Source organism: Notolepis coatsorum (genome assembly GCF_963971535.1).
Source record: "Notolepis coatsorum genome assembly, chromosome: 4".
Classification (NCBI taxonomy): domain Eukaryota; kingdom Metazoa; phylum Chordata; class Actinopteri; order Aulopiformes; family Paralepididae; genus Notolepis; species Notolepis coatsorum.
Genome location: NC_140168.1, coordinates 39,581,826 through 39,597,657, shown reverse-complemented (window position 1 = coordinate 39,597,657; position 15,832 = coordinate 39,581,826). Strand labels below are relative to the sequence as shown.

At 43.3% G+C, this 15,832-nt stretch overlaps 1 protein-coding gene across 4 annotated transcripts in view; it reads left to right on the top strand.

Moving 5' to 3' along the window:
* ptp4a2b (protein tyrosine phosphatase 4A2b) overlaps positions 1-15,832 on the top strand; it is a 98,400-nt gene that overhangs the window by 40,494 nt on the left and 42,074 nt on the right. For 2 of the 4 annotated variants that reach the window (XM_084313226.1, XM_084313225.1), the window contains exon 2: positions 8,570-8,637. The exons of the other annotated variants lie outside the window; for them this stretch is intronic. The gene's annotated coding sequence lies outside the window, so the exon portion shown is untranslated. The remainder of the gene's footprint in view (positions 1-8,569; positions 8,638-15,832) is intronic. 4 annotated transcript variants of the gene reach the window in all.

Below are 15,832 nucleotides of genomic sequence, written 5' to 3'. Positions count from 1 at the left end.
ATTCATCAAGCCCTCAGCTAGAATACGCGTTGAATCAATGTTATAAGACATTGATATCAGGAGCTATCTGTAGCTACTGCTAGCCCGCTAGATAACGTTAAGACAATTTAGTTTACTGGGACATATAGATCTAACGTCAGCTAGCTAACGCGAGCTAGCTAACGCGAGCTAGCTAACGAGGGAACGGAGGTATTATGCACTCGAGTCGACTATTGCTGGAGCATGTTGATATCAGCAGCTATCAGTAGCTAGCCAGCTAGATACCGTTAGACAATGCCTCGTCATGTATTAAACTAAAAGTGAATAGTTGACTGGGTCATTGTAACAGTAACGGTAGCTCATGGAGGTCCGATCTAGACGAGAGCAGACTGCTACCATTCTGAGAGCTTAACGTTAGCACTAGAGCTGCGGGCGAGCTGCTACCATTCTGAGAGCTTAACGTTAGCACTAGATGCTGCGGGCAAGCTGCTACCATTCTGAGAGCTTAACGTTAGCACTAGAGCTGCCGCGATAACCGCATTACCGCGGTATCGCTGTTGCATCACGCCCACCGCAGAGTTGGGCTGAATACCGCATCACCGCTGATTTTTTTTAATAATAATAAAGTAGCGCCCAGACGTTGGACTTGCGGCTCTGCAGATATACCCTACTCGGTTCCAAGCGACCCTATTGGGTAGAAGTGGTACCAGAAAAGTCATGTGAAACATTGCAGACCACTGATTGGTCAGAAGAGAGACGCGTCACACATTGGAGTCTCTGAACAAAAACAGAAAGCCGCCATCTTTACTGCCTCGCTAAGGATGTATTTCATTCAGGATTTGTTTGCGACAGCACCAAGTGTAATAAACAGAAAAGGATGGATTCACTGTGTATTCGGCCTCATTTATTGATGAAACAAAACCGACATCAACCCAATTTACCACAGAGTGGAAAGTTTAGTGTCACAACAAGATCGCTGATGTGTTAAGTTTGTTGTTATTAGCCTAATACTAACGTCAGCAGATATACACGAGAGGTAACGTTAAACCCGGGTTGCTTGGTAGAATAGACACAATGATGTAACGTTAGCTTTAGCACAATAGACACAACGAGAGTCTGGTTAATGTTGTTATTGATTGATTGAAACTGTGTTAAACTCTGGCTTGCTGCAAGCCCTCGGACATGCCCACGGAGCTTTCAGTGTACACAAGCGGCCCCGCCTGCATCCCCACACGGAGACAAACAGAGTTTTTTTTTGTGTGTGTGCGCACTGTGCGGTAATAACCGCGGCGGTAGGAAATATTTCGCAAATTTGTGCGGTAAGGAAAATATCAATACCGCGGCAGCTCTAGTTAGCACTAGATGCTGCGGGCTAACTGCTACCATTCTGAGAGCTTAACGTTAGCACTAGAGCTGCGGGCCGCTCTGTGTTGATATGAGCAGAAGCCAATAGTATCACGCTGCTGGCCCGGCTGGGCGGATATGACTCGTTGCCACTTTTTTTTCAAAATAAGAATATCATACGAACCGAATGCTGCTAACTGCCGGAGCCATCGATATTATGACTCTAGCTGCGCTTGGGCCGGAAATGAGACCCGCACAGATTTTCAAAATAAGAGTATCGTTATGAACTACACGTCTACACGCCACACGGCGGGCAGGGCTCTCAGTGGCAAGCGCCAAAGGTAAAAACTGATCGCCCCTGGCGGGCGGCAGGCTTTAATTTCGCCCCCTGTCTGCATCCCCTTAACAATTGTATGTATTGAGCTGTACTGTATTGTACCCATTCTGCAATCTGTTAAATAAAGTTTTCATTCATTCATTAATTTGCTGTCTCGTTATAACACAAACGGCTCACCATGAACTAGGGGTGGACGGTATGGTCTAAAATTTATATCACGGTATAATTTGAAGCATAGACGGTAACGGTATATATCACGGTATCATCGTTTTTGATTAAAAAAAAAAATTTATTTTATATAATTTTTTTTTTTTTATATAAAATATATATATTATATAATTAGACTTGTACTTGTATTATCTGCGAGACATCGCCACCACGCAACAAGCTCCACTGTCTGTGTGTACATTAGTAGCCTCCAGCTACGGCCAGTATTCTCCGGAGCTGCAGCTGGACCTATACTCGAGTAGCCTCGAGCTACGGCCAGGATTCACCGGCGCTGCAGCTGGGCCCTAGTATTGGTATAACGTTAAATCACATTCACAAGCCCTCAGCTCGAATACGCATCGAATCAGTGTTATAAGACATTGATATCAGGAGCTATCTGTAGCTACTGCTAGCCGGATATATAACGTTAATACAACGCCTCAGTGAATTATTTAGTTCAATGGGACATTTCGTTTTGAACGGTGAACCAACTTGCGTTAACGTGAGCTAACGGCTAACGGAGCTATCATACACGTCTACTCTCTACTAGACTTGATGGAGCGTTTGTTGATGTCAGGAGCTATCGGTAGCTGGCCGACTAGATACCGTTCGGTTAGACAATGCCTCATCATGTATTAAACTAAAAGTGAATAGTTGACTGGGTCATTTTGTAACGGTAGCTAAGCTAACGTTAGCTCAGGGAGACGTCCCGTCCCACTAGACTACTAGACTAAGTAGACCCGTGTTTACATGCGTGCGGGAGGGGCTGGCACGCCCACTGCGCGAAGCCTCCTAAATAACTTTTTCCAGTTCGCACATATCTATTATCTATGACTAATTCTATCTATTTTTAGGGGCAAATGCGAGTGAAATAGTCGCGCTGTGGTTACATGACGTCATTGCTATTTTAGAGCTGCACTACCGGTTACACGGTATAGGCAAAATCCATACCGTAGAGCAAATTCATACCGTTTATACCGTATACCGTTTATACCGTCCACCCCTACCATGAACCATGACAAGCTTAATTACGTTAGTTAGCATCCAAGCTAGCGTGATAACGTTAGTAGTTAGAAACGGCTAGGCTGCCTGCTTACCTGCAATAATGTTGTCATCGTCCTGGACAGAGACTTGTTAAATCATAATATCCACACTTTGTGCTGGTCCTCAGTAAATGTCCCGCCGCCCGCCGGCAGCTGGTTTTGGATTAGCTTAGCCTTTAGCTGCTCGGCGTCGTCGGATTTTAATACACCATCGTAGTGGTGGTGATGTTTCAGGTGACTTATTATGTTGGATGTGTTATAGCTTGTTGTAGGGCTGGGCGATATGACCAAAAACGTTATCGCGATAAAATTATAAAATTATTTTCATATAATTCGATATCGATAATTATCGTCGATATAATGTCAGTCAAGTTTAATTAACTTCTTATGCTGCTGCGAATGTCTCAAGTCGAGTTGATGTCGTCATCAGTCCGCGCACGTTAGCAGTTAGCCGACAAGCGGAGTATCATGACAATAAATATGATACTAAAATACTCTCTTCCGCCACAATATATTGAAACGAACTGTATACCCCACACTACTATAAACGTGGCCTCAGAATTCAAAACACACACATACTCGGCACGTAAATATATAAAACGGTGCCGTGCAAGCTAGTTATCCTAGCCAGCCTGTTGTATCTAAGCGGTGTATTCCATGACAATGTGCTAAATATGACACTAAAATACTCTCTTCCGCCACAATATATTGAAACTACGTCCACTGTATACCCCCACTACTATAAACGTGGCCTCAGAATTCACGCCACACACATACTCGGCACGTAAATATATAAAACATCGCCGTGCAAGCTAATTAGCCTAGCAAGCCTTGTTGTTGAGTGAGTCCTACCTCCTTCCGGGTCTACTTCGCTCTCGGCCATCTCCTTCACTGATTGGTTGTTAGCTGTTGTGCGTAAGCACGTCATCACGTAACGTTGGTTGTTGTTAGTGAGTGTGCTGAGCCGAGGCTGAACGGAGCCAAGCTTGGAAAATCGATATATCGAAACTTTGCGACCACGTTTCATGTTTATTTCGAGGAAATAATTTATCACGATAGTTATCGTTATCGTTTTATCGCCCAGCCCTAGCTTGTTGCCTCTTTCCCTCCTCGTGGAACTTCTGCATTTGTTACAAATAGCAAGCAAACTGTTTTCCTCTGACACTTTGAAAAAGTCCGACGACGCCGCCATCTTTTTTTTACTATCTTGCTTCAGTCTGAATGTCACCTGACTACGTCACAAGGGACTGCTGGATTTGTGAAAAACTACCTCTTCCTAAACCACACGCTATCAGTCGTACCACAGTACTGGCAAAACGGGAGGAGGCTATAATAAAAACAAGCGCCCTGCATCCCAATCCACCCACAACGTATTTCTTTTAACCAAAAAATTTATTATATATTATCGGAGCTATCAATAACGTTATCGGGATGACGTCATAATTGCTGATATCGGCCCGATAATTATCGTGCATCCCTAGTCCTCACGTCAATATGCGCCTTTTCCCGTCTCGATCCCCTGAGATTTCATATTTCACTAACGCTTAAAATCATTGGTACACAAACGTAGTGCTGAAAATAGAGTTGTTCCGATACCAGTATCGGAAATGCCTCCGATACAGCCTAAATGCTGGTAAAATCTATGCACCGATCCCATATGACGTAATTTATCAACAACACGTGCGGTATCCTCCTGCTGAGTGAGCATTATAAAACAAACATGTTTTTAATCGACCGTGAAGTGTCAATGCTGTTTGTCATTTTAACAGCAGATACTTTCTTAAATGCCATCGTCCCGACAGAGCGGTGTTGACGGGGAGCTCTGATGTGTTCGCTTGCTGGTGTTAGCATTAGCTGAAGAGCTAGCTGAAAAGCTAGTTTTAGCTTAATGTTACCTTGGCTAAAGTTGGAGCTATTCATCATAATCTAGCATTAATGGCTGCAGACCTGCAAGCAAAGTACAGCAAGTTGGCAAAGGAGTATTCCAAGGTAAATCACTTTCACCAGTAACGTTACATTGTCTTTCCATCTAGCTCACGTTAACGTGGCTAACCTAAGTGTCGTCACTGATCGACCTCTCCCACACATGCATGCATACACCCATACCGGTGACAATGTTTAGCTTTTAGTGCCAAAGGATAAGAGTCTGAGGCAGAGTCTCAAAAGAGAATGTTGAATATTTATTGTGCATTAAAAATCACAACAGAGCCTCTGCTACTAGCTAACTGAACCGGCGCAGACTGGGTAGCAACTGCAACAACGTATAACGTCCGTGCGGAACCAATGTCCCAACAACCTTTCCGTGGGTGAACTCATTGAGCATAGTTGTCAATTAATGATACTAATACTAATCTATACAATTACCTGTTGAATAAATACCATTACTTTCTAGTTATTACAAAAAAACGGTATATATAAAACCGTAGCTGTAAAAAAAATTATAAATAAAAGATTTTATACTTTACATTTATAAATATATATATTTTTTAAATGTATGCACTGGTATCGTATCGGTATCGGCCGATACCCAAAGCTTAGGTAGCGGAATCGGATTGGGAAGGAAAATATGGTATCGGAACATCTCTAGCTGAAAATATACACTTTGACTGCTGTTTTGACAGGGTTAGGGTCTTTACTCTTGGCTACAGTTGAAAGAAAAAAAAATGCAACATTAATTAATACGTTCTGTATTGATCGATTTATGGCGTGATAGGAATCTCTGCCCTTGCTAGAGCCATATGAAATCCGTTTTATTTTTTTTCCCAAATTCCATAAATTTTTTTTCCAATTCAGTTTTTTTCATTAAACAAATAGATGGGTGCACCAGATTTAGCAAGAAGCTATCATTTCTAGTCCTGTGTACTTTATGTACTGCAACGTTACATAGCCATTTCTAGGGGTGCACCGATATATCGGTCGGGTATCGGTATCGGCCGATAAGCTCAAATGTGCCGATGGCAGTAGCCGATAAATATCCATCCATTTGTGTCGCGTCAATCTGGTCCACACGTTCAAACTTTGAAAAAAGTTTCAGTCAAGCGACCTGCACAACGCCGCCCCCTTGTACGCTACTGCATCAAAGTTACTACTTATGATTAACAAAGGCATTCGTTTTGTGGCATTAACGTTAGTTACACGTTCAATAACATCAGCGTATTTACCAGACCATAGCAAGGCAAGCATTACTCAATTCATATCTCAGTTCCTTCCTTTGCTCAGAGCGTGCTGAGTTGTGCCCATTCTGCAGTCTGTTAATAAAGTTTTCAATCAGACAAGTGTATAGAACGAAGGGCTTTTATTATAACATTCGTTGCAGTAAAATCATTATGCCTCGTTTAGTACTCCTGTGGAGCGCTGGTAGTCCACTAGTGGCCGGCGGGGAGCTAACGTTATTAGCCTTGTTGTGACTGTGAGCTCTTGTCAAAATCAATGGCTGACATCCAGGAAGTAAAAAACGAATACGCGCTTGCCGATTGGTGGTAACAGCAGAGGCGGGTGCAAGCGGTGTGACGTAATTGGCAGAATCGAATTTTCAAAATTCGTTCCGTTGCATTGCTTTGGTTGAGAGCTCTGGTTGAGACAATAGTATCCAGCTGCAGCCCGGCAGACCATACTGGGAGAGAGATAGTGCTACATGGCATGGTGGAATTAATACCATAAACATATTTCTTGATGTTTCCTTTTTTTAAGTAAGTAAAGAGGCCCATGCAGGGCTGTACAGTGCGATATATATGTCGCACGTGCTACACTGACGTCAGTCTGTGCGATGAATTGATTGACTTCAGTAGCACTGGTGCGATGGCCCGTGTGGCAAAAAAAGAAAAAGAAAAGTGTGACGGTATTAAGTTGAATGGGCCACGGCTAGGGATGGGTACCGAATTCGGTACTTTTGAGGTACCGAACCGAAACACGTCGGTACTACAGAGTATCGAATCAAGTGAGAAACCGATTTTTTTTCATGTCAACGTTCACACGCACAATATATGCTTACCTAGGATTTGACTTGATTCAACAACAAAGCAGTCGGAGCAATGACGAGCCGAAAACTGTTGAAATTGTAGTTATTTGAAGTTTTAAATTAAATTAAATTTCTTGAGACTAAAGTACCGAAAAAAGGTACCGTTGGGTACCGGTATCAATTCACAGGTACCGGTACCGGTATCGGTTCAAATGTGAAAGGTACCCATCCCTAGCCACGGCGCCACGCTATCCACTTGGTGAGTTGACAGTGCCACGAGAGCACTGCACAAGACCAGCGGACATAGAATGTTTAATAAAAGTCTCCGCAGTACTGGCCAACCCGCGGACATATATAATGTTTAATAAAAGTTCCTGCAGTACTCGCCAACCCGCGGAAATATAGAATGTTGAATAAAAGTCCCGCGGTACTAGCAATCAGTCAAGGAAGCACTCGCAAACAGATAACATTAAACACAGCAGAAGATGGAAACAGACAGACTGACCAACGGGGAACTGCATCCAACCCTAGTACAACCCTCGAGTCTAAGGCAAGGACACATTTAAATCACAGAGGTGTATGTTAGTCTATTGGAACTGTATACAGTGGTTAGCTTCTAGTTAGCGTTTTAGCTATATAGCTGCTTGCTAGCTAACGTTAGCGGTTAGCCCCGTGTGCGCGTGTGCTCAAAGCACTATCTGTTATGACTATAGTCTATAATGTTTCCAAAAACGCACCGGACTACGACGTAAGGTTAGACATTTTATTTTATGCTCAAAAGCCCCTGGCTTGCACATCGCAGTCACGAAAGGGGCTAGCTGTGCACAACAGCACACCAACCCAACTGACGTTACCACAACACTTGACTGTACTTCACAGCACTGTCGTAAGGCCACCGTGCCGTCTTAAAGGCACAGTGAACACCGTTGTGATGCCACCCAGATGCATACACAACATTGACGCGGCTTGACAACCGAGGTTCAAAGTTAACTTGATTGATTGAAAACTTTATTAACAGATTGCAGATGGGTACAATACAGTACGGCTCAATACACACAATTGTTAAGGGGATGCAGACCAGAGAAATACTTTCGTCTTGTTTACATCAGGGTCCCCCATTTTCAACTAATCATAACATATGACATACACGACATACAGATAGACAGTACTGCTACATCTATACATTTCACATCTATCTATATCTATACACTTCACAACATACTTCGGTTTTTTGGAGCAAATAAAGAAAGAATTTGTCTGAAAGCATTTCTTGTTAAAGTTTGGATTTTGTGTGCCCTGTATGCAAGATTCATGTCCCTTGCCAGTCACATACCTATTTAAGTAATGAACTGCACTACTTGTGGTTGTTTTTAGAGATTTTAGAGACGTTTTATACTCGACCGTGCTACACGATTTTGGCCTGTGCTACAAAACTATCAACCTCTGTAGCACCAGTGCTATGTGCAAAAAAAGTTAACGTACAGCCCTGCCATGTTCATATCGGTGAGCACAATTTGTAACACAAAAAGAGACGTGTAGCCTATTTATTTAATGTTATTTATTAATTTTATTATTATTTTATTTGTTGCCATGGCTAAAATAATAGTCAAGCATAGGGCTAAAACATTTTCATAAACAATAATATAATTTTTTGTTATTTGGTGCATTTGTCTGATTGAAAGCTTTATTGACCGATTGCAGAGTGGGTACAGTACAGCTCAGTGGACTGGAGGATGAAGACCAGGAAAAGACTTTCGGCTCGTCAATAGGTACAAGCCCCGCCGGTTCCTTAGCAGCTTTAGCTGCTCGCGCCTCGTCGTAGGCTTCTAACACACCATGGTGATGTTGCAGGTGACTTATTATGTTGGATGTGTTATAGCTTGTTGCCCTTATCTCAACTCGTGGAACTTCTGCATTGCATTTGTTACAAATAGCAAGCAAACTGTTTTCCTCTGAAACTTCCCACACTACGGACGCCATGTTTGTTTACTATCCGCGCTGCTTCTGAAAGTTACGCGACTACGTCACAGCCAGGCATGAGAAAGGGAGCGCTGGATTTGTGAAAAACTCCCTCTTCCTAAACCACAGTCAGTGGTGCAGTGCTGGGCAACCGCGGTCAAACGGCGTTTGGGCTTCGAAGTGCGCGCATCCTATTATTATGCAAAGTCTAGGTGATAAGTGCCTAGACTTTGCATAATAATAGGATACCGTTTGGCCTCCGCTCATATTACGACTGCACCGCTGACCACAGTCGTACCACAGTACTGGCAAAACAGGAGGAGCCTACAGTAAAAGCAAACGCCCTTCATCCCAATCCACCCACACCGCATTTTAAAATATATTATATATTATCGGAGCTATCAATAATTTTATCGGGATGACGTCATAATTACTGATATCGGCCCAATAATTATCGACCGATAATTATCGTGCATAGGGATGCCCCGATCACGTTTTTTGCCACCGATACCGATCACCGATCGTCTTGAGCCATATTAGTCGATACCGATCCGATACCGATCGTTTTTGATTAATACATTTTTTTTTTTTTTTTTATAAAATATATATATTATATAATTAGACTTGTAGTTGTATTATCTGCGAGACAACGCCACCACGCAACAAGTCAAAATGCTCGCTATCTCCACTGTCTGTGTGTATACTCTGCTTTGATCAAATCACATTCGGCTCTGCAGATTTACCCTAGGCTCTGCAGATATACCCTACTCCCTCAGCTATCCCCGTTAGTGACTGCGACGCAAGCCGGGCTTCGAATATGCATCGAATGAGTGTTATAAGACATTGATATCAGGAGCTGTCTGTAGCTACTGCTAGCCGGAAATATAACGTTAAGACAACGCCTCAGTGAACTATTTAGTTGAATGGGACATTTCGTTTTGAACAGTGAGCTAAGCTAACGTGAGCTAACAGAGGTATCATACACTAGTACTAGATAACTAGACTATTGCTGGAGCATTTGTTGATATCAGGAGCTATCAGTAGCTAGCCGGCTAGATACCGTTCAGTTAGACAATGCCTCATCATGTATTAAACTAAAAGTGAATAGTTGACTGGGTCATTTTGTAACGGTAGCTAACGTTAGCTCATGGAGGTCCCGTCCCACTAGACTAGACTAGACCCGTGTTTACATGCGTGCGGGAGGAGCTGGAGGAGGAGCAGACGCGCAGCACAAGTGTCTGAGACAGAACTCAGCGAGTGAGATCTGTTTTGACGATCGGCGAAAATAAAGCATTATCACCGATCACCCATCGCATATTTATACTGATTATCGGCCGATAACGATCGGTGGCCGATCGATCGGGGCATCCCTAATCGTGCATCCCTACTTTTTTCATATATTGGAATTATATATATCGATATCAGAACCTTTTGCTCTAGTATCGGCATCTGCCCTAGAAATCCAGTATCGGTCGGGTTCTAGTCTTTAGCAGACGCTCCACATACAGCTAAGATTAACTGTCACCTCAACAACCCAACCCCTGCCCTTACGGTTGTTCCAAGCGAGGGGTAACGTTCTAAGAAGCGTCTTATTGACGAGGAGCACCTGTTCTCCTGCTGTGACTGTTTTCCAGGAACCTCCCCGTAATCACCCTCTTGTTGGAATCCAGTCAACAAAGCATGAGGCCACCCAAACCTCCCCAGGTCCCAGTATCACTTTCAGCCCATGGCTCCTATATGCAAATCTGGTGGATTTTGCTGCTTTGAGAGGCACAACAACGGTTTGGGCTCTAAGCTGGATATTCAGGTTTGTGTTGAATGGGGCATTCCTTCCTGCCCGTACTGTCTTGTCCAGACATGCCTGGGCTTTTAGTCTCTCGTCTGTCACCTTGGATTTTGTAAACTTGAGCTTCAAGAGTATAGAAACAGAGGCTAGTCTAGCTTTTGAAGTTTGTGTGTGTATGTAATGTATGTGTGTGTTTTCCCGTATGAGTGCTTTCCCTTTGTGTGCATTCATCCAAGACTAATATTGTTAGGGACCGTTGTGCACACTACTTCCTGTGTGCGTTGTTTGCTGATCGCTGTGGTGACCTGTCAACGTGCCCTATATGGAGTTCCTTCTCCGTTGGACTCTGAACCGACAACACACAGAGCGCTCTAGTCTAAAGCCCTTCTCCCCGTCCCATGATCCAGCAGTGGCTCAGATTGTGACTGTAGGCGGCGACTACGTCGCATATGTGTCAACGTGGGGGGCGGCCTCCCGACCTATTGCTGCGTTGATGTCATGGCAAGCGACCCAGCTGGGGCCTGGGGCAGGTGTGAACCGCTGCCTTATCTAGGCCGCATTAGCTCCCCCTCACAAACTTCACTCTTCTCTGCTTTCGGACTATTTGTGCTGTTCTCTTTCATTCATTCAATCTTGGGCTTCTCTCGCTTTCGTTTTTGTACGCGTCTTGTGTTTTTGTGCCCATGCCTTTACTCTACTTATCTCTCTACGTTTCACTCTTGTCTCTTGCCTCCTCGCCCCTCTCGAGCCTCTCCATCAACCGCTCCCACTTCAAAGGAAGGTTGTCCAATTAGTGTGGGTTGAGCACACTGAGAAGATAACGGTGGAATGCTGGTCAACACTCAATTCGGACCACAGGAATGGAGAGAGCCCTCAGACACTACGCTGTAGGGATGCCCCTCCCACCCGTATTCAATGCATCGGGTCGGTTTGGTCTTATGGGGAAGCTACATGGAGCACATCCACGGTCACATCTACTCATGGAGTGCCGTTGGACAGAATGCTTCCCCTTACCATCAGTGAGAGCCTCTACACTGGTTATGAAAGCTGCATGGAGAGCGGCTGATCACTATTTTTGTGAGCGTGGTCTATTTTTTTCTTTTCCTCTACGTGCTGCTTTAAACAATACAACATAGTTAAAACTAGGGCTGGGCGATATGGCAAAAAATCATATCGCGATAACGATATGATAATGTCGTAATTTTTTTATTTTTTTTTAGACAACAGATGTTGTTTATTTTGCAGCAATTCTTTGTCGTTGCCGCCATCTTTAGTGTTACATCCCCTCACACTCCAGTTCTCAGGCTGCAGCTGGTTTAAAAGCGAAAGTAAACCGGCTTCTCTGCTGGCTGTGGCTCCAGGGGAGTTGAACAGTTCTGGCTCTGCTAGTTTATTTTAGATCTTTTGGCGCTTTTTTTGGTGGACAAACCACCACACATGTGCACTGTGACTCGTGACTCTGCTAGCACAAATAGCCTACTGTGTACAGACGGTTTCAAACTGTATTTTAAATTAGAAAGCAAACAAAATAAATGGACAAGAGAAAAATAAATCTCAATTTGGTCAGTATTGTCATTTGGACAAGCAAAGCCATTACTTTAAGTTGCAGGCAAGAGAGACGAGACGAGCCTGTCCACTGTCTCTGGTTTTAAAACTGCCCTGTTGCAGGTTAAAAAAAAAAAAAAAAAAAAAGTTTCACTATTCGATATCGATTATTACAATATATCGCGATATTTATCGTTATATTGCCCAGCCCTAGTTAAAACTACATAGAAATGCTTGGCAACTAACTGTTTTGATTAATCTATCGATTTTTGTAACTATGAATCCATTAATGCTCTTTCAAACAAAAAGCAAATGTAAATGTATGCTATACACTAGGGGTGGACGGTATAAACGGTATACGGTATAAACGGTATGAATTTGCGCTACGGTATGGATTTTGACTATACCTTGTGACCGGTAGAGCAACTCTAAAATAGCAATGACGTCACGTAACTAGAGATGTTCCGATACAATTTTTTCCTTTCCGATTCCGATACCTAAGCTTTGGGTATCGGGCGATACCGATACTGATCCGATACCAGTGCATACATTAACCCTTTAATCGCCGTTGACGCTTTTCAGCGTCATTCCCCGCCATGCTTATTCTGCCGATGACGCTGTACAGCGTCATTGATATCAATATTTCGAAATCATATGTACTGGTGAGCCCCTGTCAACTCTCTAACGGTTCAAGAGCGCCATCTGGTGGCCGATCGGCAGATCGCCCAGGGCATAAACAGGGAAGTGGACGCTGGTGCTCATTTCAATTTGGTCCGATCACTCGCTATAGGTCCCGGGACTCGAGCTCGACACAATGGATATCGATCCGTTGCCAATAACTCGATAAACAACATGATTTGGACGTATATACTATTATACAACCTGGAAATGGATCGGGTATTTCTATATCCCCTAATAGAAAAAATTCTGTTCCACGCTCATCTCCCAACGGCGCGAGGAAGCTACGGTGAGTTTCAGCGTTATTTTGTAATGTCTTCTATACTAACTGATCATTACACATGGGCAAAACAGAGTCCATTCTCTTCGGTTCAAATAACAAACTCAGCAAGACCGACGGCTTCTCAGTTACAGTGGGTGACAATATTGTCACAAGGAAAGATGAAATTACCTACCTGGGTTCCATCCTAGAGGCTAATCTCTCCTGTGACAAAATGGCATCCAATGTAATAAAAAAAGTCAACCAACGAACTCGATTCTTGTACCGGATCTCCTCTCTGGTAAACAAGAACACCCTGAAGACTCTGGCAGGAGCACTCATTCAGGGGTACTACGACTATGCTTGCACCTCATGGTACCAAAGCACCTCAAAGGCGCTAAAAACAAAATTACAAACATCTCAAAACAAACTGGTCAGACTACTGCTTGACCTTACTCCTAGAACCCACCTCACCCCTGCCCACTTTGACAACCTAGGATGGCTTAGAGTAGACGACAGAGTACAACAACTTGCAATGGGCCTGGTCTACAAGATACACTACACGACCAAGGTACCCATGTACATGTCAAAATACTTCCCAAAGGTCAGTGAATACCACGATCACAACACCAGAGGGAGCTCCACAAATCATGTTAAACCCAGATTCGGCTCAAATAAGGGACTAAACACGTTTCGCAATTATGCCACATCAATGTGGAACGCCCTACCCAAAGCTGTAAAGGAATGTGGATCACTACCCACTTTCAAAACCTCTCTCAAGGGACACCTACGGGAGACTGCAATTCAACACTGGCCCCTGTAAATATCCTAACCCAACCCCCTCCAATGTACAGTCATTTACCTAGTATGGTTTTGTCAATAGTTCAATGTACAATTGTGTTTGTTTGTACAGTGTCTCCTCCCCCCCCCCTCAATGTACAGTGTTACTTGTTTATACAGTGTGCCCCCCGCCCCCCCCCCCCCCCCCCAACCACCTCCAATGTAAATTACCCAGTATGGTTGTCAATATCCCAATGTACCCAACCCCCCCCACCCAACCTCCTCCAATGTACAGTTTCTACGTCAAATGTATATACTCCCTTTTCTTGACTCCTTCTGTATCACAAACAGTACTGTATTTGCAAATCTGGTATGTCATAAATGTATAGATGTAGCAGTACTGACTATCTGTATGTCATGTATGTCATATATGTCTATATGAATTGAAAATGGGGGACCCTGATGGAAACAAGACAAACGTCTTTCTCAGGTCTGCATCCCCTTAACAATTGTATGTATTGAGCCGTACTGTATTGTACCCATTCTGCAATCTGTTAAATAAAGTTTTCATTCATTCATTCACTCCAATGATCATATCACCCACACTAGATGAATGATATAACGTTGCCCACGGAATTATAAACGACCCCCCGCCCATCCGGTCATCATCAGATCATACGTAGTAACTTCTAGAAGTACGTCCATTTGACATTTTTTATCTCGCGCCGATTGCTATCAAACTGTATACAATCATCAATATAATGCATTTGGGGCTATAAATCATGTTCTGGAGAAAGCTGCAGAAAACGATAAAAACATACTTATACTTTAGACCGTATTATAGTATGAATATGTGAATGAAAAAGTATAACGTTGCTACACCCTGAACAATAGATATAGGACTTTGAATGGGCCATGGTAATGTCAATTTAGCAATACAATTTAAAAAGTTATAGCCTTGCAAAGAAGGGGAACTTCTCCATGTTAAATACGGCTGGCGAGGGATGGTAAATTATGAATTTAACCCCGGCGATCAAAGGGTTAAATTTTTTTTTTTTAATTAAACTTATATAAATTATATATATATATATATTTTTTTTATACAGATACTGTTTTATATATATTGTTTTTTAGTAATAACTAGAAAGTAATGGTATTTATTCAACAACAGGTGATTGTATAGATTAGTATTAGTATCATTAATCAATGAGTATGGGGCTGCGGCACTGCAGATATACCCTACTCCAATGATCCGCACGGACGTTAGACGGTGTTGCACTCGCTACCCAGTCTGTTAGTAGCAGAGGCTCTGGCTAGTAGTGATGTGACGATTCATCGATTTGCATCGGTGCGCCGGCATACACGTTCACGATGCGAGTGCACCGGTGGAATAAGTCCGTGTCGGCAAAATGTCAGGCTGAACTCGCGATGCATCTTGTTGTAGCGTCTTTGCATCGTCAAAAACCGATGCATTGATATAATTTCCTCTCATCCACTTGTCAGCAGTGCACTGACTGCACACACACACAGCAGATACTATTGCTTCGCTACTACATATAAGGCGAGAGCCGCGTCACAGTTATCAACAAACAGTGGAAGTCGAGGAGACATGAATAGAATTGCTCAACATGCTAACGCTAGTAGCCTCTGACTAACGCCAGTTAGCCGTTCAGCTAACGCTAAACTAGTGTCTAACTAAAGTGACTCTGCAACACCAGTACCATTAGTGAGGAGGGGGGGGGGGGGCTATATTGAAGACGCTTGACAACAGGGGTTCAAAGATAACTTCACATTTATTGGTTATTCATTTCTTAATTATATCGCTTCATGCAATCCATCCAGCCTGGCTCCGTGTTGTTGACATAATGGAGCTACGGTTGGAAAGTATAGACGCATCCTAGTGACCTAGTCTAGTGTGTGACATCATCAACTGTCGACGGCTGCTCAGACGGGCAGG